General features: G+C 43.8%; 3 non-coding genes across 3 annotated transcripts; 1 reads left to right on the top strand and 2 right to left on the bottom strand.

Annotated features, from left to right (window-relative positions):
- Nucleotides 1-5,314: 5,314 nt before the first annotated feature.
- Nucleotides 5,315-5,386, top strand: TRNAN-GUU (transfer RNA asparagine (anticodon GUU)). The gene has a single exon. It is a non-coding gene; the product is annotated as a tRNA-Asn (tRNA).
- Nucleotides 5,387-6,022: 636 nt separating this feature from the next.
- TRNAD-GUC (transfer RNA aspartic acid (anticodon GUC)) lies at nt 6,023-6,096 on the bottom strand. The gene has a single exon. It is a non-coding gene; the product is annotated as a tRNA-Asp (tRNA).
- Nucleotides 6,097-9,619: 3,523 nt separating this feature from the next.
- On the bottom strand, nt 9,620-9,706 carry TRNAS-GGA (transfer RNA serine (anticodon GGA)). Its single transcript has one exon. It is a non-coding gene; the product is annotated as a tRNA-Ser (tRNA).
- Between the last annotated feature and the right edge of the window lie 16,999 nt (nt 9,707-26,705).

Here is a 26,705-nt window from a genome sequence, read left to right as displayed (position 1 = left end):
AGGGGTGGCCAGAGCCGAAAAAAGTAAATAACTTGTATTTGATTGATTGTGTGTTTTACAATAGCCGGAGTTTGATATTTATACCCGGGACCCTCGCATGACTCCTATCTAAGCACGACTCACCACAATCTTTGGCCCTAGAGAAGACATTCCTAATTTAAGATAACTTGGACTCTAATCTTTCCCTTTTTGTAGAGTCCAACATGCTTTGTCCCAGCGCCGGCTATGCCTTTGTCGTTATCTGCTGGCGCTACCTAAAGAAAGCCAATTTTAGTGTTGCATTCGAATCAGCTAGTTCCGATCTGCATGCAATTGATTCCTTAATGACATGATCTTGGGAGCTTTTGAGTCCCTGTGACTCTTCTTCCAAATTTTGGTGTAAACAAGTGTAGTTAGAGGATACTCAGTAGGCTGAGCAGACTAAGCACGTAGAGCAGACTAAGGAGACAGAGCAGGGACCTCAGCCATAGTTATGATGCTCTAGTCGTACTCGTGCTTAGGTGACACTAAGGCCTAAGATAATGAGGAGGGGTTCTCGTCCACCTCCCAGACCATAGGGTCTGCCTCCAGTGACTCACCTTGACTTGAGGGCAGCCACAGCTAAGCAGGTGTAGTAGCTCTGCTTTATGCAGTTTGAGGACTGGTTTCCATCAAGGTGGGATGAGCGTGCTTCAGAGCACTTCTATACACCACTGCAGGAGGATTTCTATTAGGCATATCTTAATAGTGGAGTTGCTTTCATATCACAGAGGGTTTGTTCTATTGAGGCACTTGTAGCAGTAGTAGGCGAGCAGATTCGTCCCCACCTTGGCCGATATGTTCCATCATGGGTCTGTGAGTTCTACTCTTCACTTTGGATTGACCCGGGTTATAGGTTCATACACTTTGCATTCAGAGGCCATGACTACAGGCTGTAGAGCTCAAGGGTCAGAGAGATTCTTAGGATTCTAGAGTCACCCATTTGGCTTCATGAGGTTTGCTATGGTTAGACAGAGCCTCCTAGACGTCCTCACGGCAGTCTTGTGCCTCCCACAGATCTTGTCCAACCATGCTTCTAGAGCCTTTCGGCGAAGGGTCGAGCCGGACACCTAGAGACCTTACTCCTACAGCTAGGTTGCTTGATGCTATCATGAGGAGGACTTTGCTCCTGAGGATGGGTTATCGTGAGGGGTTGACTCGCATCCATTTGTGGCTAGTGAACTCTTTGATACAGCAGACCATTTTTGATATTTGGGATGTCATTCATTCAGAGATGGAGGACACTCTTACAGAGGGGTTTAAAGGCCATCATCAGTTGCCCTATGCTCACTAGATCACATTTTTGATTTGCAAGGCACTTACAGTGAAGTCTTCAGAGACTATGGCAGAGTATATTGGTACTACTATTGAGTTTCCTCCATACAACATGACCTAGATGCTCCATCATAGCAGTGCAAGGACACCTTGCCAGCCACGCCATCGCCCATAGGTTCCAGAGATAGTAGCCTAGTAGGATGAGATCATCAGGGGCGTTGCAGCGACAGAGGAGGAGCAGCTAGATGCTCAATAGGAGGGTACGGTCAAGAGTGACCTTAGTGACAGTTCTGATGATTATCAGGCTATTCCTTAGATGCCTCCACGACCACATGACAGAGAGGCCAGTGGCTCTAGCTCAGCTCCATAGCCACCGTAGACAGACCCCACTCTTCTAGCTATTCTTGAGCGGATGAGGCAAGATCAGGCATGCCTGGCCTAGGAGACCGTAGCTACACTAGCATAGGTTCAGGTCAGACAGGATGAGTTCCAGAGATAGCAGCAGGTCATACAACAATAGCAGCAGGCCATACAGCAGCAATAGCTCCTGATGCAGCAACAGTTACTTGGATTTATGTAGCATGTTGTCACTGCTATTGGGGTTGCTCCTCCACCATCTACACCTTAGCTCGGCCAGCCTACCACCACATTAGTGACTCCAGTTGTACAACCCAGTGGGCTTTAGAGTCAAGGATAGTCAGCTACATAGTTTGCTTCACCGATAGAGTAGGTGTCCTAGTGGTTTGCTTCGCCAGTGATAGCCTAGGGTCCTCACTTCACACCTATTATTATGGGATTCACACCGGCTCAAAGTTCGTCGGTGCTTGTGACTGACACCCCAGTTTCTAGGAGCCTTGATGCTACTTTTAGCGAGCTGACAGGGTAGCCTACACCGCTAGAGTTGCGAGTCCCTATACCTACCACTGTTGCTCCAGTTACTAGGACTATAGAGACGCTCCCTTCATCTGTTGCATTATCAGAGCCACCTACTTTAGTGATACCTACAGAGTCACAGGCTGCGCCAGTCCCAGAGCAGACCCAGACCGCTTCAGCTTCACTTCCAGCGATAGAGGGTCAAACAGCTCAGAGCTCTAGATCAGAGGATGATGCTACATAGTTTCAGATCGCTCACCGCACCTCAGCGCCCGACTCATCTGCTCCTGCCCCGTCGACATACCCTTAGGTTTTGGTGCTTGACACCAAAGGGGGAGAGGGATCGAGTATGTTAGATCTAGGGGGAGCGATATATCTAGGGGAGCTTATGATTTATTACTTTTGGATTTTTATGTGTGATACATTGTTATGCATTCACATTTACTTTCATGCATTGAACTACATATGTGTGATTGTGATACTTATGTGATATGTGACATGTGTGCTCTCAACTTTGATCTATATATATGTCATGTCACTTCATTATGCTCATATGCTTTGCTTCCACATTTTACTCTAATTCAAATGAGCGTTATTTCCTGTACTCATGCTTATTTCATATCTATTGAGTACACCATGTTGGCTTGGGTCATATAAGCATGTCTAACTCCTTTGCTCTTATTGTCAAAAGCTTATATGAACCAAGCATGTTGAAAACCTCATCTCTTACACATACTCAAGGTTGTATTGTCATCAATCACCAAAAAGGGGAAGATTGAAAGCATCTAGGCCCCTAGTTGGGTTTCGGTGACTAATGACAATACAAGATTACTATGACTAACATATGTTTTGCAGAGGCAATTAAGTTAGGTCATGGTAATGGCAATTGATTGGGCAATCATGGTTGTAATGCCCCTACTATGGATATCATTTTGGTTTTCAAAGGATGGATGACAAGGTTAAGGATGGACTAGTTCTAAGTGTCGTTTGGTGTTGAAGAGACACTTAGAGTAGTTTAGGACTTCGTTTTTCCTTTGGTCGTACTATTAAAGGGGGTATGGACTAGTAGCTTGACCTAGGTGAGTCTAGTGGGTTAGGTGCGGTGCACACTTGTCAAATCTAGCACTAGGTAGCTCCGGAGTAGCCCTAAGATCAATTGGAGCAAACTACATTCACATATGATTTTGAGTTGGAAGTGAATGGAGGGTCAAATGACTGATTGGATGTTGGTCTGGTTGTGACCGGACGCTGAAGCATGAGTTCGGTCAGTTCATTTGATCAACTGGAGTCGTCTGGTTGTGATCGGACGCTGAGTGAAAAGTGACCAAACACTAGGTGCCAGAGTTCAGTCAACTCTAGAAAGGTTCCAGAGAGGGAAAATCTTGATCGAACGCGTTCGGTCAGTGCTGACTGGACGTAGGTCAGGATCCGGTTACTGACCAGACGCTGAACAGCAAAGTGATCGGACTCTGGGTGCCAGCGTCCGGTCAACATCAATAAGGTTCTAGAGAGCAGTTGTCGTGACCAGACGCATTCGGTCAGTGCTGACCGGACACAAGTCAGAGTTTGGTCACAACTTAATGGCTCTGTGGCGGGGATAACTAACCGGAGCGTCCGGTCACCCTACAGAGTGCTGACTCAACCTCCTAACAGTTCGTTTTGAATGAGAGGGTATAAATACTTTCTCTATTCATCCAAGGGAGGTCTCTTGCCCATTTGTTCAGCTATGAAACACCCTTGAGAGTGCTATGGAGTGCAAGAGCCTAGTGAGGTGATTGAGATTTGAGAATCCAAGATTAAGGCCTCATTAGTGCAAGGAGAGTAGCAAGTGTGCATCCACCCTTCTCATTAGGTTTGTTGTGGTCAAGTGAGAGTTTGTGCTTGTTACTCTTGGTGATCGCCATCACCTAGATGGCTTGGTGGTGATTAGGAGTTTGGTGATCATCCGACGGAGCTTGTGGATGACCCAACTCAAGTTATGAGCGGTTGTGGGCAATTCACCACGACGGAGTGTCAAAGAATCAGCTCATACAGAGCACTTGATCCTTGCGTGAATCAAGGGGAGCTACACCCTTGCACAGGTGCTCCAACAAGGACTAGTGGGGAGTGGCGATTCTCTGATACCTCGGCAAAACATCGCCGCGTTCCTTCTCCTCTCTTTACTTTAAGCATTTACATTTGACCAATTCATTTCTTGTCTTTACATTCTTAGAATTGTCATGCTAGAGTAGGATTGGAACCTAGGGTGCTAAACTTTTGTGTGGTAGATCAATAGGAACACATTCTAGGCACAAGGGGTGAAGTGGGATAAGTGTAGGGTTTAATTATTGCAAAGAATTTTAGAATTAGCTCAATTCACCCCCCTCTTGGGCATCTTGATCCTTTCTTTGCTGATCATAGTGTTCAAAAATGACACGAAGCTGGATACGAGTAGATGTTGTTGGTCGAAAACGTCTTTCATGCACAATGAAATAGAATGGTCTCGCTCGATGCATCATTTTATGATGTGTATCTTCATATTAAGAGTTCTTAAAAGAACTCAACTCAAAGCCCAACCGTCAAAAGGATGCTACAATGTTCAAAATTCTCAACTTAACATGCCCCCTTACTTCCTTCATGACCTCCCACTACTTCATCTACTGAAATGATTAGGTAGATCTCCTTTTTTCTAGCATAAAACCTGCTGATGATCCTTAGGCTATAGAGCATGGAGCAGATAGAGAGATGAAAGGACCAATTTCTCCTGCTTGCTTGATCGAAATCTATTTACATTTAGAATAGCTGAACTTCTTAAGAGCTACACTTAGTAGTTGAAACTCGGAGAGATAGAGAGAGTCCTCTCTCTCATACTTGCCAATTCCCTTGCTGATCAGCAAGGAAATTGGTAGGAACCAACCCCTTGGTAGAGTGAGTCTACTTAGCGAACTGGCAGGACGCAGAGATCGATTGATCAATATGCATATTGAGAGTTGATGGTTGACCGCCGCCCCCCTTATCTTGTCCTGGCGGCTCCCCAGCTAGGGAGGCAAAGGGGATTGCTATCGTCACCCTTTCTCCCGTTGTATGTGAAAGAGAAAAAGTGACGAACTTTTTTTCTTTTTGGTTGGTTGGTCCAAAGAACGAGAGTCAGCTTCCTTAAGTCCATTCTTCCTCAGTAGCTCAGTGGTAAAGCGGTCGGTTGTTAACTGACTGGTCGTAGGTTTGAATCCTACTTGGGGAGATTTGATTCATTCTAAATTTGAATTGATAGTTATTGCTTTTCTGACTAGCGACCCCTATCCTTCTCCTTTTCTTTTCTAAAGATGCAGCAGAATCATCAAATGGGACATCAAAAGTGGGAAGTTGATTGTAGGATTTCTATTCCTCACTCTCGTATAGGTGAACTTGGTTCGTTCAATGAAAAGGGATAAGAAGGATCCACTAGGAATGAATGGGAAGACTGGGGTAGTATCTTCATTAGCCGGAAGGAATTAGTCTCCACTAGCGTAATTCAAAGAACGAATAAGAAAAGGCATCACTGTTTAGGTAGGAGGATGGATGGATGTGGTCCAATGGTTAAAGCTCTGCCAGCTTCTTGTAGACTGGTAGTCTCTGAGAGGAACCTTAACCCCCCGAGGGGAGGTCGGGTGGGATGGTATACTTTTGTTTTGCCACAAGTGGGAACTCATTCCTTGGTAAGACACAAGGGGAAGGAAGATCTTCACTCATTCATTAAGTGCCTACAGTGAGACGCAACCCACAACAAACAAACGGGGTGGAGGGAGACCGAAGAAGGAATAATTGTCTTGAATGCTACACTAGGATTAGCAGCTCCTAGTGAAGACAAAATGAGTCGAGCAGGAAGAGGAAGATCGTGCAGGGAAAACGGGGTTCGAACCCATGACTTCTAGCATGACAGACTAGCACTCTAACCAACTGAGCTATTTCCCCCTTTCGTAACTACTGTCGATTCAACAGTCACCTACCGGTTACCTTTGTAACTATACCAAAACCAAAGTAGATGTACAACTGAATGCCCTTCGCCTTTAGTACCCTTTTTCTTTTGAAGACAGTAGAAAGAAATGGCTCTGCTCGCTTAGACTCGGGGCTCCGTGCTCTATTAGCTATTAGTTAGTTGGTGCTACACGCGACTTCAGTTGACAAAAGTGAACAAGATAGCGCTAGCGCCCGTGGTTTCATTTGTTTGCCTTCTAAAAGGCCTACTGACCTACCAATGAAAAGCCGGTTACAAAATAAATAGTAAGACGTAGGTAGTGCAAAAGTACCAAAACAACTGATGCCTACATCCCACTACGTCTGGGTTCCCCCTTCCTATGAACCTTGAGTCAGAGGTCTTACCTTGAGTCAATAGGTAGGGTCAACTATACCAAAGTGGAAGGGCCACTATCTAATCTATTAGGGGGCTGGTTTGAACTATTGATTTACTGAATCGAGTGAAGCTATGTTGCGTAACAAGACTATAGGTCGCCAAGGCCTAGAAGTACAAGTGGTTGCCCTAACGACCACTCTCAAACTCACTACTTGAGTGACAAAAGTCACTTAGCTTCTTTAATAGGGCTTTCCTTTCAGTTACTCTAGGGCCCCAGGAAGAGGAAGAAGGAGATAGAGCAAAGGGTCTCCTCTTTCTGTCCGCTCTTCCCGGCATGTAGAGATCCGATTGGGCATATAGTTTAATTGGTTGAAACATACCGCTCATAATGGTGATATTGTAGGTTCGAGCCCTACTAAGCCCATCTGACCTGCTTAATCAATGACTCCGGTAGTCACCTGAACCACTCTCTCGGATAGCCCATAGCCTCTCTTCTAGATGCAAAAGAAGATTCGATCAATGTACAAGGTTTGCCTTCTTGTGAGAAGGAGGGAATTGTATTCTCAATGCAAAAGGAGTCTTTGAGAAGGTTTAGTGAGTCTGAAGAGAGAGAAGATCAGTAGAGCAGTTCGGCAGCAATTCGGGGGTCAACTTTGGGATTTGCCTGATTGACCCCTACCAGTGTATTAATATACAAAAATGAAGATTGACATTCGTATGTACAATTTATTGGTTCTTCCTCCCGAATTGAGACCCATTGTTTATAGGTCTGGGGATAAAGTAGTGACTTTGGATATTAATGAACTTTATAAGAGAGTTATCCGTCGGAAGAACCTTGCTTATCTATTAAAAAGAAGTGAATTAGGACCAGCAGATTTAGTAATGTGCTAGGAAAAATTGGTACAAGAAGTCATGGATACACTTCTTGATAGTGGGTCCTACGGGCAACCGACGAGGGATGGTCACAATAAAGTATACAAATCACTTTCAGATGTAATTGAGGGTAAAGAGGGGAGGTTTCGCGAGACTCTGCATGGGAAACGGGTCGATTACTTGGGGCATTCTGTCATTGTTGTGGGGCCTTCGCTTTAATTACATCAATGTGGATTACCTCTAGAGATAGCAATAAAGCTTTTTTAGCTATTTGTAATTCACGATTTAATCATGAAACATGCTACTTCTATTGTCTGGATTGCTAAACGGAAAATTTGGGAAAAAGGAACCCATTGTATGGGAAATACTTCAAGAAGTTATGCGGGGACATCCTATTGAACAGAGCACCTACCCTGCATAGATTAGGCATACAGGCCTTCCAACACACTTTAGTAGAGGGACGTACTATTTGTTTACATCCATTAGTGTGTAAGGGTTTCAATGCGGACTTTGATGGGGATCAAATGGCTGTTCACCTACCTTTATCCTTGGAAGCTCAGGCGGAAGCTTGTTTACTTATGTTTTCTCATACTCCTATCTCCCGCTATTGGAGATCCTATTTGCGTGCCAACCCAAGACATGCTTATCGGACTTTATGTATTAACGATTGGAAATCGTCGAGGTATTTGTGCAAATAGATATAATAGTTGCAGAAACTCTCCAAATAAAAAAATAAACTACAATAATAACAATTATTATAAGTATACGAAAGATAAAGAACCCCATTTTTCTAGTTCCTATGATGCACTAGGAGCTTATAGACAGAAACAAATTAGTTTAAATAGTCCCTTGTGGCTCCGATGGAAACTAGATCAACGCATCGTTGGGTCAAGAGAAGTTCCGATTGAAGTTCAATATGAATCTTTTGGGACTTATCATGAGATTTATGCCCACTATCTAGTAGTGGGAAATAGAAAAAAAGAATCCATTCTATATACATTCGAACCACTCTTGGTCATATTTCTTTTTATAGAGAAATAGAGGAAGCCATACAAGGATTTAGTTGGGCCTATTCATACACTATCTAAACAAGGAAGTTAAATTCAGCGATGCCCCTTTCGGGGGGCATTCCGATTTCGCTAGTACCATCTTTTTTGCCACACAAATCTAGATTGAGATTAAGGAAAGGGAGTAAATTAAGTTTTTGAATCACTGACTCAGGCCGATTGTGGAATCCTACTCAGCCAAAAAAGGCGGTACTTATGTATGGCAGAACGGGCCAACCTCCTTTCATAATAAAGAGATAGACAGAACTGCTATGAAACAGCTTATTAGCAGATTAATAGATCATTTTGGAATGGGATATACATCCCATATACTGGATCAAATAAAGACTCTAGGATTCCATCAAGCCACTACTACATCGATTTCTTTAGGAATCGAGGATCTTTTAACAATACCCTCTAAAGGATGGTTAGTCCAAGATGCGGAACAATAGAGTTTCCTTTTGGAGAAACACTATTATTATGGAGCTACGCGGTAGAAAACTTACGCCAATCCATTGAGATATGGTTGCTACAAGTGAATATTTGAAACAAGAAATGAATTCAAATTTTTGAATAACGGATCCTTCTAATCCAGTCTATCTAATGTCTTTTTCAGGGGCTAGAGGAACTTAGGTACACCAATTAGTAGTTATGAGAGGGTTAATGGCGGATCCTCAAGGACAAATGATTGATTTACCTATTCAAAGCAATTTACATGAGGGACTTTCTTTGACGGAATATATAATTTCCTGCTATGGAGCCTGAAAAGGGGTTGTAGATACTGCTGTATGAACAACGGATGCTGGCTATCTTACACGTAGACTTGTTGAAGTAGTTCAACATATTATTGTGCGTAGAAGAGATTGTGGTACTATCCAAGGTATTTCTGTGAGTCCTCAAAATGGGATGATGGAAAAACTTTTTATCCAAACACTAATTGGTCGTGTATTAGCAGACGATATATATATTGGTTCACGATGCATTGCTTCTCGAAATCAAGATATTGGAATTGGATTAGTCAATTGATTCATAACTGCCTTTCTAGCAAAACCAATATATTAAACCCCCTTTACTTGCCAGAGCATATCTTAGATCTATCAATTATGTTATGGGCGGAGTCCCACTCATGGGGATCTGGTCGAATTGGGGGAAGTTGTAGGTATTATTACGGAAATCTATTTGATTTGATACATTGTGGTTGGTAACGTTGGTGAATTAACAGAAATAGAAAGAGAGGGATTCGAACCCTCGGTAAACAAAAGCCTACATAGCAGTTCCAATGCTACGCCTTGAACCACTCGGCCATCTCTCCTACATAATCTTATTATTGACCAAAACTGAGTGAATAGCGAGTTTTCGTATCCCTGCAAGTATAGGTACAACCGATCATAGGTTCCATAGGGAGTTTGACTTCCTTTCCAATTTCATATTTCTCAACAACAACTTCTCTCATCCCCACGGATCTATTCCAAATTCTAGAATCGTCCATGTTTCTATTTCGATTGTATGGCGTATACACGTTCTGCAAACAAAACGTATGGTTACTTTACTCTATTTTCTCATGGCTTGTTAAACCTTTCTTTTTCTCTTTGGATCATAACCAAGTCAAAACTTCTCGAGTTATCAGAATCCATGGTCAAATTCAGTCCTTGGTTATCCAAGTTAGATGAAATAGTAATAGTTTGGCTCATGGTATACTACAAAATCCAATCTTCAAATATTTCAATTCTCTCCTCGTCGGGACAATTTGAGCAGAAAGCCGATATCTATTATCTATTTTTTAGAATCGAATTAGTCTGTTTTTTTGCTATTTCGTACTGTATAATTCCATTGTTTATGGGATCATTTTCCCCGAGGGTTTCAATCAATGGGGGCGTAGTATAGGTAGTTAGAGAGGCTCCCCTAGCTTGAATTCTTTTTACCCATCTTAGAGAGTGATAGGTTTGATTTTTCCGTACTGTAATAGAAGAGCTCAGAAGAAAGACCCTAATTATGTAAAAACACGACCATTCAAGCTAAAGATCAGATGATCCGTAATAGGACTCTCATAGACTTGCCAGGAAATATAAAATTTGGAATTGGCTTTTGCGCTAGGCTCAAACTTGAGGGACAAAGCCTTTTATTTTGTTCGGGGAGTGGATTAAGAATGTTTTAGCCCCTCCCCTATCTTTGATGTAGGAATGTCGCTATAAGATGAATAACCTTATTCCATGGTGAGTTTAGCTACCTCCAGAAAGTCAGTGTCTGAGTTATAGTCCGCGCAATCCATTCAAAGTCTGAGTTTTCTAGAAAATTTACTTCCTCACCAAGTAGTCTTATTGGCCCTCAAAAGGAGACAGCCGAGCTAAATGATCCATATGAGTCACTAGCTTGGAAGCCATTTGCCTTCAATGCAGTTTTAGAACTTTAAGTGTAAATATTTCCCTTACAGGTTACTTGAAATAGACCTCATCTTCATAAACTTACTTATAGCGGCTGTCCAAAGAACTCCAATTGAAGATCGAAACTCGCTAGGACCTTTCTCTGGCATGGTTCATATAGAAAGAAGAGATATTCATGTTCCTCTGTAAGTAGAAAAAGTTTGATGGTGTTTTGGGGTTAGAAAATGAACAGGGCATTGATTGCTAAGTGGTGCTTTCGTTTACAAGGACCCCACTATCATAGGTCTTTGGAAGCAAATAATACGAAAAATGTTAAAAGAAAAAAGATGTATTCACCATTATAAAATGGTGTTGTTAGCCAAGAAAAGGGCAAGGCAAGACTTGAGTATGAGAGCTCAAGTGATGAAGATGATGAAGAAAGTCTTGCTCTCATGGTGAAGAAGACCGCCAAGATGCTAAAGAAGCTAAACAAGAGTGGCATCAAGTTTGACGGCAAGAAGAAGAAGTTCTTCACTAGCTCAAGAAGAAAGCCAATCTCTGAGATGGATTGCTACAATTGTGGCGAACTTGGTCACCTAGCTCATCAATGCACAAAGCCTAAGAAAGACAAGTTCAAGAACAAGGGCAAGAAAGATGATTCAAGTGATGAAGATGAAAAGAAAAAGAACAAGCCATACAAGAAGAGAGAAGGCAAAAAGAGAGACTTCTACAAGAAGAAGAAGAGTGGCAAGGCCTATATTGTCGGTGATTGGCTCACAGACATTGATTCATCAAGTGGATCATCCGATGATGAGAGTGACAATGAGAAGGTGGCCGCCATTGCTATTGATCTTGCATCCTCACCGCCACCATCGCCATCATCCTCTACACACCTATGCCTTATGGCCAAGGGTGAACGCAAGGTAACTAAGAGTGATGATAGTAGTGATGATGAGCAAGCTAGTGATGATGATAGTGATAGCGATGATGATTCACCCACATATGATGATCTTGTCAAAATATTAAGAAAATACACTAAGATCATTAGAAAGAGTAGAGCTAGAAATGAAAAACTTGATGCTAAAAATGATTCACTCTTAGCTAAGTGTGATACATTAGAAAAGGCTAATGATGAGCTCAAAGAAACAAATGATTCTATATCATCCAAACTCAAGGAGCTCAAATCTTCTAAGAAAGAGCTTAAAGATAAACATGATAAACTTGAGTGGGTGCATAATGAGCTTATCACTAGTCACAACAAGCTAAAAGATGAATATACAACTCTAAAGATCAATTATGATACCCTTGTTATTGCACAAGAATTCTTACCAAATGAGCCACATGATGCTACTAACCATGTTGTTAAGATTGATATAGCTACCTCATGTGATGATTTAATTGATGAGAGCATTGAGCATGGATCTAGTAGCAAAGGCAAGCAAGTGGTTGAGTGCAATGACTATGATGAGTATGTCAAGCTCAAGAGTGACCATGAGAAGCTCATGAAAGATCTTGAAGAGATGAAAAGTCACAACACCATTATGCTAGAAACTCTTGATCATGACAAAGAGTTGATCCTTGAGAATGAGAAGCTCAAAGAAGAAAACAAGAAACTCAAGGAAGAGAAGAACAATGATATTCTCAAGGAAGAGAACAAGAAGCTCAAGATGGAGAAAGAGCATCTCATGGTGGGATTGAGCAAGTTTGCTAGAGGCAAGCATCTCCAAAGTGAGCTACTCATGAATACCGTCATGAAGATGGATAGAAGTGGCATTGGATATATGGCAAGTGTAGAGAAAATGAAGGCTCAAGCTCAACACCAACAATCAAAGCCAAAGCTAAAGCCAAAGAGATGTTTTGAGTGTGGACAAGAAGGCCACTTTGCTCATGAGTGTCAAACTCCACCACCACAACCCTTGCCCAAGCATGCTAGACCTTTTGCTTTCAATGCTCACTACATGCTTAGAAAAGATTCTAGTGGAAAGATGAAAGTCATGTTCTTAGGACCCCCCAACAAGAGTAGGCCTAAGAAGATTTGGGTGGCTAAGTCACTTGTTGAGAAGGTGAAGGGCCCTCAACAAGTTTGGATCCCTAAAGCTTGAATCTCTTGTGTGTAGGTGAACTACAAGACCGGTGGAAGTCATTGGGTTATTGATAGTGGTTGCACTCAACATATGACCGGTGATCCTCGTATGTTCACCTCACTAGATGAAGAGGTAGATGGACAAGAGAAAATAACTTTTGGAGATAATTCAAAGGGCAAGGTTAAAGGATTGGGCAAAGTGGCAATATCAAATGATCATTCCATCTCCAATGTGCTCTATGTTGCCTCATTGAGTTTCAACTTGCTATCCGTTGGGCAATTGTGTGATCTTGGCTTTCAATGCTTATTCACCGAGAAGGAGGTTGTTGTATCCAAAGTAGATGACAAACAAGTGATATTTAATGGATTTAGATACAACAACTTATATCTAGTTGACTTCACCTCCGAAGATGCAAACTTGAAGACTTGCCTATTCACCAAAACAACACTTGGGTGGCTATGGCATAGAAGACTTGCTCATGTTGGGATGAGCTCACTCAAGAAGCTTATGAAGAATGATTTGGTGAGAGGGTTGAAGGATGTGAAGTTTGAGAAGGACAAGCTTTGTAGTGCATGTCAAGCCGGCAAGCAAGTTGCAAACACTCATCCAACCAAAGCTTTCATGTCAACCACAAGAGTGCTAGAACTCCTACACATGGATTTATTTGGACCAACAACATACAAGAGTTTGGGAGGAAATCTCTATTGTCTTGTGATTGTGGATGACTATTCAAGGTATACATGGGTGTTCTTCCTTCATGACAAATCCGAAGTTGCATCTTGTTTCAAGAAGTTTGCCAAGAGAGCTCAAAATGAATTTGAAGTGAAGCTCAAGAAGATAAGAAGTGACAATGGCAAAGAGTTTGACAACACAAACATAGAAGCTTATTGTGATGAAGTTGGAATCAAACATGAAGTCTCTGCAACCTATACTCCTCAACAAAATGGTGTAGTTGAGAGGAAGAACCGGACTTTGATCACTCTTGCTAGGACAATGCTAGATGAGTACAACACCCCCGAAGCTCTATGGGCGGAAGCAATCAACACCGCATGTTATGCATCCAACCGCCTATTTCTTCAAAAGTTCCTTGTCAAGACACCATATGAGTTGCTCAATGGGAAGAAGCCGGACGTCTCCTTCTTTAGGGTGTTTGGTTGCAAGTGCTATATCTACAAGAAGCGGCAACACCTAGGGAAGTTTCAAAGACGTTGTGATATAGGTTTTCTTGTTGGTTACTCATTGAAGTCCAAAGCATATAGAGTATTTAATCATGCCACCAGCTTGGTTGAAGAAACATATGATGTGGAGTTTGATGAATCTAATGGCTCCCAAGGAGCACATGAGAATCTTGATGATGTAGGTGATGAACCATTGAGGGAGGCTATGAAGAATATTCCGGTGGGAGACATCAAGACAAAAGATGATGAAGATGATGTACAAGTCATTGACCAACCTTCTTCATCAAATGTACCACAAGATGGTGAAAAAGATGGGAGAGTAGAAAATGAAGATACTCATATCTCCCATGAGCAAATGGTGGTACAAGCACAAGATGTTGATGCTCCACAACCTCCTCCTCAAGTGGTCAATAGAAGAAATACACCTCTCCTACAAGATCATCCACAAGATCTCATCATAGGGAGTCCAACAAAGGGTGTGATGACTCGATCTCAAAAACTTACTTCATTTATTGCTCATCACTCTTTTGTCTCTTGCTATGAGCCTACCAAGGTAGAAGAAGCTCTTAAAGATCCGGATTGGATCAATGCCATGCATGAAGAGTTAAACAACTTCACTCGCAATGAAGTTTGGACTCTTGAAGAGCGACCAAAAGGTGCAAGAGTCATAGGAACGAAGTGGGTGTTCCGCAACAAGCAAGATGATCAAGGTGTTGTTGTAAGGAACAAGGCAAGACTAGTTGCAAAGGGGTTCTCTCAAGTTGAAGGTTTGGATTTTGGAGAGACCTTTGCACCGGTTGCAAGATTAGAAGCCATTCGTATCCTTCTTGCATATGCATCACATCATGAAATGAAACTATATCAAATGGATGTGAAAAGTGCATTCTTAAATGGCTTTATTAATGAACTAGTCTATGTTGATCAACCTCCCAGGTTTGAAGACCCTAGATATCCTAATCATGTTTATAGGTTGTCCAAGGCACTATATGGGCTTAAGCAAGCCCCAAGAGCTTGGTATGAGCGCCTTCGGGACTTCCTCATTGAGAAGGGCTTCACCATTAGGAAGGTCGACACCACACTATTCACCAAGAAGCTTGATGGGCATATCTTCATTTGTCAAGTATATGTTGATGATATCATCTTTGGATCATCAAATGAAGACTCATGCAAAGAATTTGGTGAATTGATGTCTAAGGAGTTCGAGATGTCAATGATTGGTGAGCTTACATTCTTTCTTGGTTTTCAAGTCAAGCAAATGAAAGAAGGCATCTTCATCTCTCAAGAGAAATACACAAAAGATCTTCTCAAGAGATTCAAGATGGATGAATGTAAGCCAATCAAGACCCCAATGCCTACCAATGGACATCTCAACCTAGATGAGGGAGGTAACTCGGTTGATCAAACTCTCTACCGTTCTATGATTGGTAGCTTGTTATATTTAACCGCATCTAGGCCCGACATCATGTTTAGTGTGTGTATGTGTGCTAGATTTCAAGCTAGTCCTAAGGAAACACATTTAATTGCCGTAAAAAGAATCCTTAGGTATCTTAAGCACACACCAAGCATTGGTCTTTGATATCCCAAAGGAGCTTTATTTGAATTGATTGGCTATTCCGATTTGGATTACGCCGGATGCAAAGTTGATAGAAAAAGCACATCCGGAGGGTGCCATTTGCTTGGTAGATCGCTTGTGTCTTGGTCCTCCAAGAAACAAAATAGTGTGGCTTTGTCCACCGCCCAAGCGGAATACATTGCCGCGGGTGCTTGTTGTGCACAAATATTATACATGAAACAAACTTTGCTAGACTATGGAGTAGTTCTAGAGAAAGTACCTCTTTTGTGCGATAATGAAAGTGCGGTAAAACTTGCAAATAATCCGGTTCAACACTCTCATACCAAGCATATAGATATCCGCCATCACTTTCTAAGAGATCATGTGGCTAAAATGATATATCACTAGAAGGTGTAAGATCCGAAGATCAATTAGCGGATATCTTCACTAAACCGCTAGATGAGGCTACATTATGTAGATTGCGGAATAAGCTCAATGTACTTGATTTTAGTAACTTCACTAAAAATTGAGCTTGTGTTGTCCCTTGCATTCATTGTAATATACAACATGTTTAATTTGTGGCAATGCACATAGGGCTTGTCTAACATGGTTAAGATAACCGCCGAAAAGCGTGTGAAGAAGCTTAACCTTGGATCAAACTTGACAAGCAACTAGATTTACTTACAAGTATTACCTATGCATGAATGTTGTTTTGTCATTTTGTTCCATTTGCCCTCTTGTTGCCTATTTTCTTAAAAAGAATTATAGCCTAAGGCAAAATATTTTGAAAAATATGAGGGTTTGAGAGAGGTCACTCACATCAGTCCCAATTGGTGTTTATTTGGATCTTATTCAAGTTGGGACTTGATTGGGAACAGGTAGCGCGAAGGAAGTTTGAAGATTTGCTAGAAAAGGTACACCGGACGCTGCACCAGACGCTGCTGTCCAGCGTCCGGTCAGTTCACAGGAGGTGAACTGCTGATGAAGGAGTGACCGGACGCTGTGTCTGTGTGTCCGGTCAGGAAGGGTTCAGCGTCTGGTCGATCGAAGGGTACATAAGTTGTACTGACCGGACCCTACCTGCGTCCGGTCATGGACCACCGGACACGTCCGGTCCTGATTCTAGAGGATTTGGACCTCTCTGGAATCGACCGGACGCTGGGTGGTAGCGTCCGGTCGCTACCATCAGAGCGTCCGGTCAGTGGATCTCGCGTGTTTTCAGGACTCTTTTCCATTTCCTTCTTTGTTTCGCTTCGGATCCTCATATAACCGCGCCTCTGTGTTCCCTTTCCTTGACCTAACCCGCACCGCCTTATCCCCGTGACCGAGCCCTAGCCAGCGCCGCTGCCTCCTCGCACCCAAGCTCGCCGCGCCGCCAAGCTACTACCTCGCCGCGCCTCTGCAGCACCGCGCTGGCCACCTTGCGCCCAAGCTCGCCACGCCGCCGTCCAGCCAGCCTCGCCCGGGCTTTCTAGCGCAACCCCACGCCAGCGGCCGTGCCCAGCAGCCGAGCTTCCTGCGCCGGCCACGCACGCCACCAAGCCAGCTAAGCCTGCGCCGAAGCCGCCGAAGCTTGCTGGAGTCATCTAGCCCTAACCCTTGGTAAGCTTTCCTTTTCTGCTGATTCTTTAGGCTACTCATATTTTGCGCTGCAACCCGTACTTCGTACTGATCCACAGCCAATTCCTCGCAGTGCCTCGATTGACCTAACCCTAGCTCGGTTCCGAGGATTCCCCCACGTGTCGCCTTATCTTTTCTTGGATCGCTGATCGTCAGGTAGAAAGCCATTCGATTCAATTTCGCATGTACATTGCTTTCTCTATTAGGGTTTCGCATCTATTAGACATGGTATTTATTTGTATATCCATCTATTCTATCGTGCAGTGAGTCGGTTTCGTTGTGGTTCTTGTGGCAGTTGGCAGTCAACTCGGAGCCAAGCTCGCAAGTAAGGATCGAGGCCAAGCCTCGAAAGCGGCAGTTTGACAGTTGATCTTCATCAGTGGCAGTTCACCATCTTGTCAGCTTAGATGGCTCGCACCAAGAACATTGGTGGTGGCCCAGGTGATGATGATCGAAGGCCCCCACCTCGCCAGCCAGCTGGATCTAAGGGCAAATCAACCAAGCAGGTGACATCCAAGAAGTGGAAGTACCCTGATGCAGAGACAGCGAGAGCAGCAGCTGTTGCAGAGGCCGTAGAGCGTGTCGAGAGAGGTGGTGCCCGCAGCGGAGTTGTCATTGTAGATCAGCCGGTTTCACCAGCACTAAGAGCTGTGATTGAGGATGTTGAGCGTCGTCACGGGAGTCCAGCTAGGACTGCCACATTTGCAGGACGACGGGTTGCCATTGAGGAGGGTCCGTCAGCTCAGCAGCAGCCCCCACCAGCAGAGCCTCAGCCAGCCCAGGAGACTCAGGAGGGTCAGGAGACCGAGCCGGCACCTCAGCTATGCTGCTCGAGTCGTACCAGTGCTACAGTTCCACCGAGGCTAGTTACACAGCACAGAGGTTCACGTCCTCCGCCTAGACCTCAGGGTCCGCCTCTAGTGGTTCACCTCGACTTGAGAGCCGCCACCGCCAGACAGGTTCAGTAGCTGTGATTTGTTGAGTTTGAGGTTTGGTTTCCTCTGAGGAGGGATGAGAGAGCAGCTGAGGGTTACTACACGCCACTGCAGGAGGACTTCTACAATGCTTATCTCAACAGTGGGGCAGTGTTCAGATCTCAGAGAGTCTGTCAGATAGAGTCTATTATGGCAGCAGCCGGAGAGAGCATTCGGCCATACTTGTCATATTTGCCAAGACTGTTAGATCTGATTGGACAGACGGGGATATATGTACCATCTTGGGTCTGTCAGTTTTATGCTTCACTCTACATCGATCCACATCATAGATTCATTCACTTTGCCTTCAAAGGCAAAGACTACAGAGTGACAAGTGGCAGAGTCAGAGAGATACTGAGGCTACAGGAGCAGCCTGTCAAGATGCATGAGGTCTATTATGGTCAGCAGGAGCCTCCCAGGCATCCTCATGGAGGGTTGGTGCCCCCTACAGATTTAGTGCGACATTGCTTCAAGGAGCCGTTTGGAGAGGGGTCGAGCAGGAACCCCAGTGACTTGACTCCTACAGCTAGGGTACTAGAGGCCATCATCAAGAGGACACTACTTCCCAGGTTGGGATACAGGGAGGGCCTGACTCGCTTATAGCTCTGGCTTCTTAATGCCATCATGCAGCAGACAGTATTTGATATTTGGGATATCCTACTTTTAGAGATGGAGGATACTATAGCTGAGGGATTCAAGGGTCGCAGGCAGCTTCCCTATGCTCACTAGATCACATTCCTCATTCGTAGAGTAGTGCTTGATAAGCCCCCTAGCATGATGGATGAGTATTCAGGTGCCACCATAGAGTTCCCAGCTTACAACCTATCACAGAGGATCAAACACACCACTCCTCAGGCACCCAGACAGCCTAGCCATTGTCCCAACATGCTAGAGTCTGTAGCTCAGTAGGATGAGATTATTAGAGGGATTACCGCCACTGAGGAGGAGGAGCTAGAGGCACAGCAGGAGGTGAGCGAGTACAGTGACAGCTCTGACGACGACTACCAGCCTATACCTTAGATGCCTCCATGCAGACACGATGCAGAGGCCGGTAGCTCTAGTTCTGCTCCACCTGCTCCACAGACAGACCCTGCTCTCATTGCTATTCTTGAGCGGATATAGCAGGATCAGACACGCCAGGCACAGGAGACAGCTGCAAACTTCGCATAGTTTTAGGCTCGTCAGGACAAGTTCTAGTGGCAGCAGCAGCTCCTTCAGCACCAGCAGTTCCTTATGCAGCAGCAGCTCATGGGATTCATGCAGCATGTAGTGACAGCCATTGGGATCCCACTGCCACAGACTTCACCCCAGCTTGCACAGCCTCCTACCACTTCGATGACTCCAGTAGTACAGCCTAGTGGGCTCTAGAGTTAGGGACAGCCTCCAGCTCGGTTTACTTCACCTCCTATACAGGTGTCCTAGTGGTTAGCCTCACCCGTGGTAGCCCCGCAGTTCACTCCATTTCAGACGGGCTTCACACCAGAGCAGTCTTCCTCGCTATTCGTGCCTGAGACGTCAGTCTCTAGGAGTCTTGGAGCATCCTTCAGTGAGTTGATCGGCATGCCTACTCTGCCTCATATGCATACCGCCGGTCTGTCTACAGCAGCTCCAGTCGCAGTGACTACTCAGAGGCTCCCCTCGTCTGTCACCTCGTTAGATCCTATGATAGACATACTAGCAGCTTCCTAGGTAGCACCAGCCCTAGCTCAGACCCAGACCGCTTTAGCGACACTTCCTGCTTCAGAGGGTCAGTTAGTTCAGAGCTCAGGGTCAGATGATGATGGCGCCTAGTTCCATCTTGCTCCATGTACTTCAGTGCCCGACTCGTCCGCTGCAGCCCCGCCGACCGACCCTTAGGTTTTGGTGTTTGACGCCATAGGGGGAGAGGGCTTGAGTATGTAGACTCAGGGGGAGCGAGTTTTAGGGGGAGCTAGTTATCTAGTATTAGTTCATTATATACATTTGGAGTTTTATTTGTGTGATACACTATTACTTATGCATTCATGTGTTTACTTTCATGCATACTATTATATATATGTGATAGTGCTATCTACGTGATTGTGATAGTTGACATGTGTGATTTCTACTTTGCATTATCTATATGTCATATCACTTGTAATGCTCATTTGTTTTTGCTTCCATGCTTATACTTCGAATCAAATGAGCTTTATTACTCGTACTCATGCTTAATTCATATTCTTTGAGTACATTGTGTTGGTTTGGGTCATATAAGCTTGCCTAACTCTTTTGCTCTTATCGACAAAAGCTTATATGAACCAAGCCCTTCAAAAACCTCATTCCTTAACATACTCGAGGTGGTATTGTCATCAATCACCAAAAAAGGGGAGATTGAAAGCATCTAGGCCCCTAAGTGGATTTCGGTGATTAATGTCAATACAAGATTACTATGACTAACGTGTGTTTTGCAGAGGCAATTAAGTTAGGTCATGGTAATGGAGATCGATTGGGCAATCGAGGTTGTCATGCCCCTATGATGGAAATCGTTTCGGTTTTCAAAGGATGGACGACAAGGTTAAGGATAACTAGTTCTAAGTGTCAATTGAAGTTGGAGAGACACTTAGAGTAGTTTAGGATTTTGTTTTATCCTTTGGCCGTACTATAAAGGGGGGTATGAATGGGTAGCTTGACCTAGTTGAGTCTAGTGAGTTAGGTGTGGTGCACACTTGTGAAAACTAGCTCTAGGTAGCTCCTATGAATGCCTAAAATCCTTTGGAGCAAACTTCATTCACATATGATCGAAAGTTGAAAGTGAATGGAGGGTCAAATACTGACCAGACACTGGCTCTAGTGCGACCAGACGCTGGCCGCAGGGTCCGGTCAGTTCATTTGACTATGAAGAACAAGTCTGGTGTGACCGGATGCTGGAAGGTCGTGTGACCGGACGCTGAGGGCCAGCGTCCGGTTGACTCCAGTAAGGGTCCAGACTTGAGAAAGTGCGACCGAACGCGTCCGGTCAGTGGTGACCGGACCCTGAGTATCCAGCGTCCGGTCGTTTACAGTAAGCATCCAAGAGCGATCGGACACGTCCGATCGGTACTGACCGAACCCTGACAGTGTCCGGTCATCACTTGAAAACTGTTCGCGGGTTGAACTGACCGGAGCATCCGGTCAAAACGCAAAAGCTCATAACGGTTCATTTTTTAGGCTGTCTTATAAATAGAAGCTCCACTCGTGAGTGGAGCTACTTTTGCTCATTCCAACAGCTGAGAAACACGTTTGTGAGTGCCAAGAAGAGCAAGGTCCTAGTGAGATGTTTGTGATTTGAGAATCCAAGAGTGAAACCTCATTAGTGAATCAAGAGTAGACAAGTGTGCATCCATCTTCTCATTAGGCTTTGCGTGGTCAAGTGAGAGTTCGTGCTTGTTACTCTTGGTGATCGTCATCACCTAGACGGCTTGGTGGTGATTGGGAGTTTGGTGTTCACCTGGCGAAGCTTGTGGGTGACCCAACTCAAGGTGTGAGTGGCTTTGGGTGATTCACCGCGATGGAGTGTCGAAGAATCAACCCATAGAGAGCACTTGATCCTTGCGCGGATCAAGGGGGAGCTACACCCTTGCGTGGGTGCTCCAACGAGGACTAGTGGGGAGTGGCGACTCTCCGATACCTCAGCAAAACATCGCCGCATTCTTTTCTCTCCCTATTTACTTTGAGCACTTACTTTGAGTATTTACTTTGAGCAATTCAATACTTGCTTTACATTCTTAGAATTGCTATGCTAGAGTAAGTTTGGAACATAGGGTGCAAGTCATTTGTGCGTTGATTTGATAGAAACACTTTTCTAGGCACAAGGGGTTAATTGGGCTATCCATAGGATTTGATTATTGCAAGGAAATTTAGAATTAGCCCAATTCACCCCCCCCCCCTCTTGGGCATCTTGATCCTTTCAGAACACTTCTATTTTTTAAGCGTTGATCCATGTTATTATGATAATATGCATCTTGAGCATAGATAACTGGTGGTTGGTTTGAGATTGCCTAAACTCCCAATATTGATTGCTGCATTCTGGATAGTCATGTCTGGTAGGCAACTTCAAACCTTTATTCCAGCAATGTCTGAAGAAAGGACAATTCCAATATGATTTGGCTTGTTTCCTTTCGTACCTCTCTTTTTCTAGTTGACGCTAGTATTCTTGATCTTTTAACCAACACTGATAATCCTTTTCTTTCTACTGCTGCCACTTATTCAATAAGATCCAACATGTAACTTGTGGCTTTGTCGCCCCATCTTTTGATGTTTCCCGCTGCTCATATCGGCTCTTTTTCTTATCGCGACATCTTCTAATTTCTCTGTATTCATCGGTCGATATTTGCATCCTGGGATCAACTATCCTAGCCTCGCTTGATTTGGTTGATGTTAGGACCTTAGTCTTTCCTTTGAATAGTCTAGCATCGACCATGTTTTGATCTCCTAGGAAAGGATTATCATCAATTTTCATTTTCCGAGGCGTATCAAATTTGAGCCTTCCTTGCTGAATAGACCTCTGTATATGCTGCCGGAAAGTTCTGCATTCATTAGTGGAATAAGAAGTAGCGTTATGGAACTTGCAGAACTTCTTATTCTTCAATTGATCAGGGGACAACATGACATGATTATCGGGCAACTTGATCTACCCCTTCTCAAGCAAGAAATCGAAGAACTTGTCTGATTTTGTGACATCAAAGTCATAGCTCTCCTCGACTCCTCTTCCCCAAGGATTTGGCACCATTAGTGTTTTTTTGCCCTAATTCCATTTAGCTGTAGCAACCTCTTCTTCTTTATCTTCATAGCCATCATCGACTGAGTATGGATTACAAGCTTCAGCCACTATGGTACTCTTCTAAAATCGAGTATCTCTGCACATACTCTGGAATTGGCTATTGAGCGCTGCAACTCATTGAGCCAATTGACCCAAGTTATCAAATTCTTGTTCCAACAGTTTATCTTTCCACATTGGTAGCATTCCTTGAACGGCTAAAGCAGCTAGTTGATCATCAGCTAAGTTTAAGGAGAAGCACAAGTTCCTAGTTTCTCAGAACCTCTGAATAAACTCAGTGCCCGATTCATTAGTCTTCTGCCTTATAGTTGTCAGATTGGTAATCTTCTTTTCTCTAGTCCCAGTGTAAAAATATGTATGAAACTTCTTCTCTAGGTCAGCCCAATTGGCCATGGAATTGATTGGCAGTGATGTAGACCAAGTGAAGGCTGGCCCTGACAGAGACAAGGAGAAGAAACGAACTCGATGGGCATCCTCAACTGATGCCTCGCCCAACTGTGTAAGATACCGACTGACATGTTCTATCATGCTTGTACTGTCTTGGCCAGTGAACTTAGCGAACTCTGGGAGTCTGTAATTTGTGGGAAGAGCGACCAAATCATACCATTCTGGATATGGGCATTTTTATGAAAAGGTCAGCCCTTTTGGCTTCAGACCGAACTGATTCTTCATCCTCTCGGTCACCCTCAGCAACAACTTGTTAGCTTGTGGATTTGAATTTCTCTGCAGCTGCTAACCCATCTATGGATTGAAATCCCATGCACTTTAATACCCTGGATTCGAAATCATGTGAAGGGTGTTATAATCTATGCCATAGTGATACCATTGTGGAATCTCTATCTGCTAGGTCCTTTGTTGGCTTGCTGCTTGAAGTCACTGATTATAGACATGAGGTTTTATATCTCTACGGATCCTCGGATTGATGGTGCTATTTTTTGAGCCGATGACGGTATGTGGCCTGATGTGCCAAAATTGATCACCTGGTTCTGACCTTGCCCCGCTAGCTGTTGCACATGCTGTACTGATGGTCCAGGATTATACTATATCTAATTCGTAGTAGTACATTGAGCTTGTTCAGATGAACCCTAAACTACCTGAACATCACCATTACCAGCTGGTGCTGCTTCTTGATGGCTGGTACCGGCTTGATTAGTCCCTTGGGTCGACGGATCTGTAATGTTGTAATAAGTCGGCCCAACTTGACCAACTAGAAACCCATGAATCGCTTCTTTCACAGCATTGTGGAATGTGTCCAAGAAAGCTTCATTATGGCTTGATATGGCATCACAAATAGATTTGTCTACAACTTCCGTAAAGAAACGTCTGTCTTCAGCTTCAACTGTATCTGTCTGTCCATGTAATAGAACTCTTGGTAGTAGAAATTTCTGAACAATTGTGTTGTCACGTGTTTTGGTGTAGGACAACAAACACTTGTTCTAAAATTCTTCTGTAGCTTTGCTGATGACACCATTATCTCCATTAGGTAGATCTTCATAGTGTACCATAAGGATGTCATTGTTGTCGTGAACCATCATGACGATTGTCGGGTCCCACTGGGTGTGCCAGAAACATGTGTTGACATGGAATTTTTGTCCCGTGCTGAGGGCACACGAGCAAGCCCGAAGGGTTCGCTAGATGGAGCTGGAGATCCGCCTAGCTTTAGTGCAGGGGTGGTCGATCCTACGCACTCCTCCCAAGACATGCCAGTCAATTTGACCCTACAATTGACAAGGAGAGAAAGTTTATCAGTAATTTAGGGCAGAACATGCTAGTGTTGCCAGACAGTCCCGAATGTGTGGCTCTAAGAGCCAATATGAAAGGAGATCGACTAAATAGTCAATTCCAGCATATTCATAAGAATAAATTAGTTAAAGCTCATGGGGTTGTGTGAGAAGAATCGATTATCGTTCAGGATGAATATCATTCTTTAGACAAATATTGGTTAATGGAAATAAGATATTAATAATAATTAGTCTATACTGAGCCAATGACTACAAGTAACTGAACCCCTTTATAAAAGAAACAGTTCATCATCATTCAACCATTTAATAGAGATAAATCTAATGAACATATTAGATCTCATCTATCGCTATGACTAGTGGGGCATGCGGAGAATCATGTAGGCCGTAGAAACAACAATAGAGTCGATGACCCTAACTTATTACTAATATCAGTAGAGCATGAGGCAGAATCATATAGGCCATAATATAATAATAAGATCATGGGGCTAACACATCTTTCAACCTATCTCTACTTCAATAGTCTCATGACATGAACTATTTGTGAAAGCACTCGATATCGACTAAAACAGCCAATTCAGGCATAGCGCACAGTTAAAGTCATGCCCTCTCAAGAATAGATCTACCATGTGACGATCCTCGCTCCATGGTGCTAACAGTGGGGTGTGAGGTAGAATCACACAGGCCATGATAGCGGGTCATGAAATGGTTTTTGCTAGCCAATAGATCTACTCAAGATCACACATGCCTTAACCGCACGCTATGCACAATCAAGATTGATATAAAACAGCCGATAAAACATAACTCATCGTTTAAAGTGTAGATTAGATCAGTTTAGATTAGCAAACAATGGGTTAAAAAAGATATAAGGCCAATCTAGATCAATCCCAATCAGGCAAAGTGATATTGCTATAATTAAATAAACAATGGAAGCAATAGGCAATATCAATAACTTAATGAATCTATCCGAAGGAACGCCACCCTTAGATAGAACCAATAACTTGACCTTAATCAAGTTCAAGTAGTGGAGGTCAACCAGATCGATGCAGCCATACTTGAACTAGACAAGAGTCGATAATTAGCTTATACCAGAGTCATAGTGGAGGTCGACCGGATCAATGCAGCCATATGAACAGAGGTATAAGCCCTGATGGTACTTATAGACAAGCAGTGGAGGTCAACCGGATCGATGTAGATGTACTTGCTGAAGAACTCACCGAGATCTACTCTACTCCTACTCCTAAGGGGTGGTCGGAGCTGAAAAAAGTAAATAACTTGTATTTGATTGATTGTGTGTTTTACAATAGCCAGAGTTTGATATTTATACCCGGGACCCTCGCATGACTCCTATCTAAGCACGACTCACCACAATCTTTGGCCCTAGAGAAGACATTCCTAATTTAAGATAACTTGGACTCTAATCTTTCCCTTTTTGTAGAGTCCAACATGCTTTGTCCCGGTGCCGGCTACGCCTTTGTCGTTATCTGCTGGTGCTACCTAAAGAAAGCCGATTTTAGTGTTGCATTCGAATCAGCTGGTTCCAATCTGCACGCAATTGATTCCTTAACGACATGATCTTGGGAGCTTTTGAGTCCTTGTGACTCTTCTTCCAAATTTTGGTGTAAACAAGTGTAGTTAGAGGATACTCAGCAGGTTGAGCAGACTAAGCACGTAGAGCAGACCAAGGAGACAGAGCAGGCACCTTAGCCATAGTTACGATGCTCTAGTCATACTCATGCTTAGGTGACACTAAGGCCTAAGATAATGAGGAGGGGTTCTCGTCCGCCTCCCAGACCACAGGGTCTGCCTCTAGTGACTCACCTTGACTTGAAGGCAGCCACAGCCAAGCAGGTGTAGTAGCTCCGCTTTATGCAGTTTAAGGACTGGTTTCCATCAAGGTGGGATGAGCGTGCTTCAGAGCACTTCTATACACCACTGCAGGAGGATTTCTATTAGGCATATCTTAATAGTGGAGTTGCTTTCATATCACAGAGGGTTTGTTCTATTAAGGCACTTGTAGCAGTAGTAGG

The sequence above is a fragment of the Miscanthus floridulus genome, chromosome 10 (genome assembly GCF_019320115.1).
Source record: "Miscanthus floridulus cultivar M001 chromosome 10, ASM1932011v1, whole genome shotgun sequence".
Lineage (NCBI taxonomy): Eukaryota > Viridiplantae > Streptophyta > Magnoliopsida > Poales > Poaceae > Miscanthus > Miscanthus floridulus.
The sequence above is the reverse complement of the archived record's forward strand: the minus strand, read 5'-3'. Positions and strand labels throughout refer to the sequence as shown.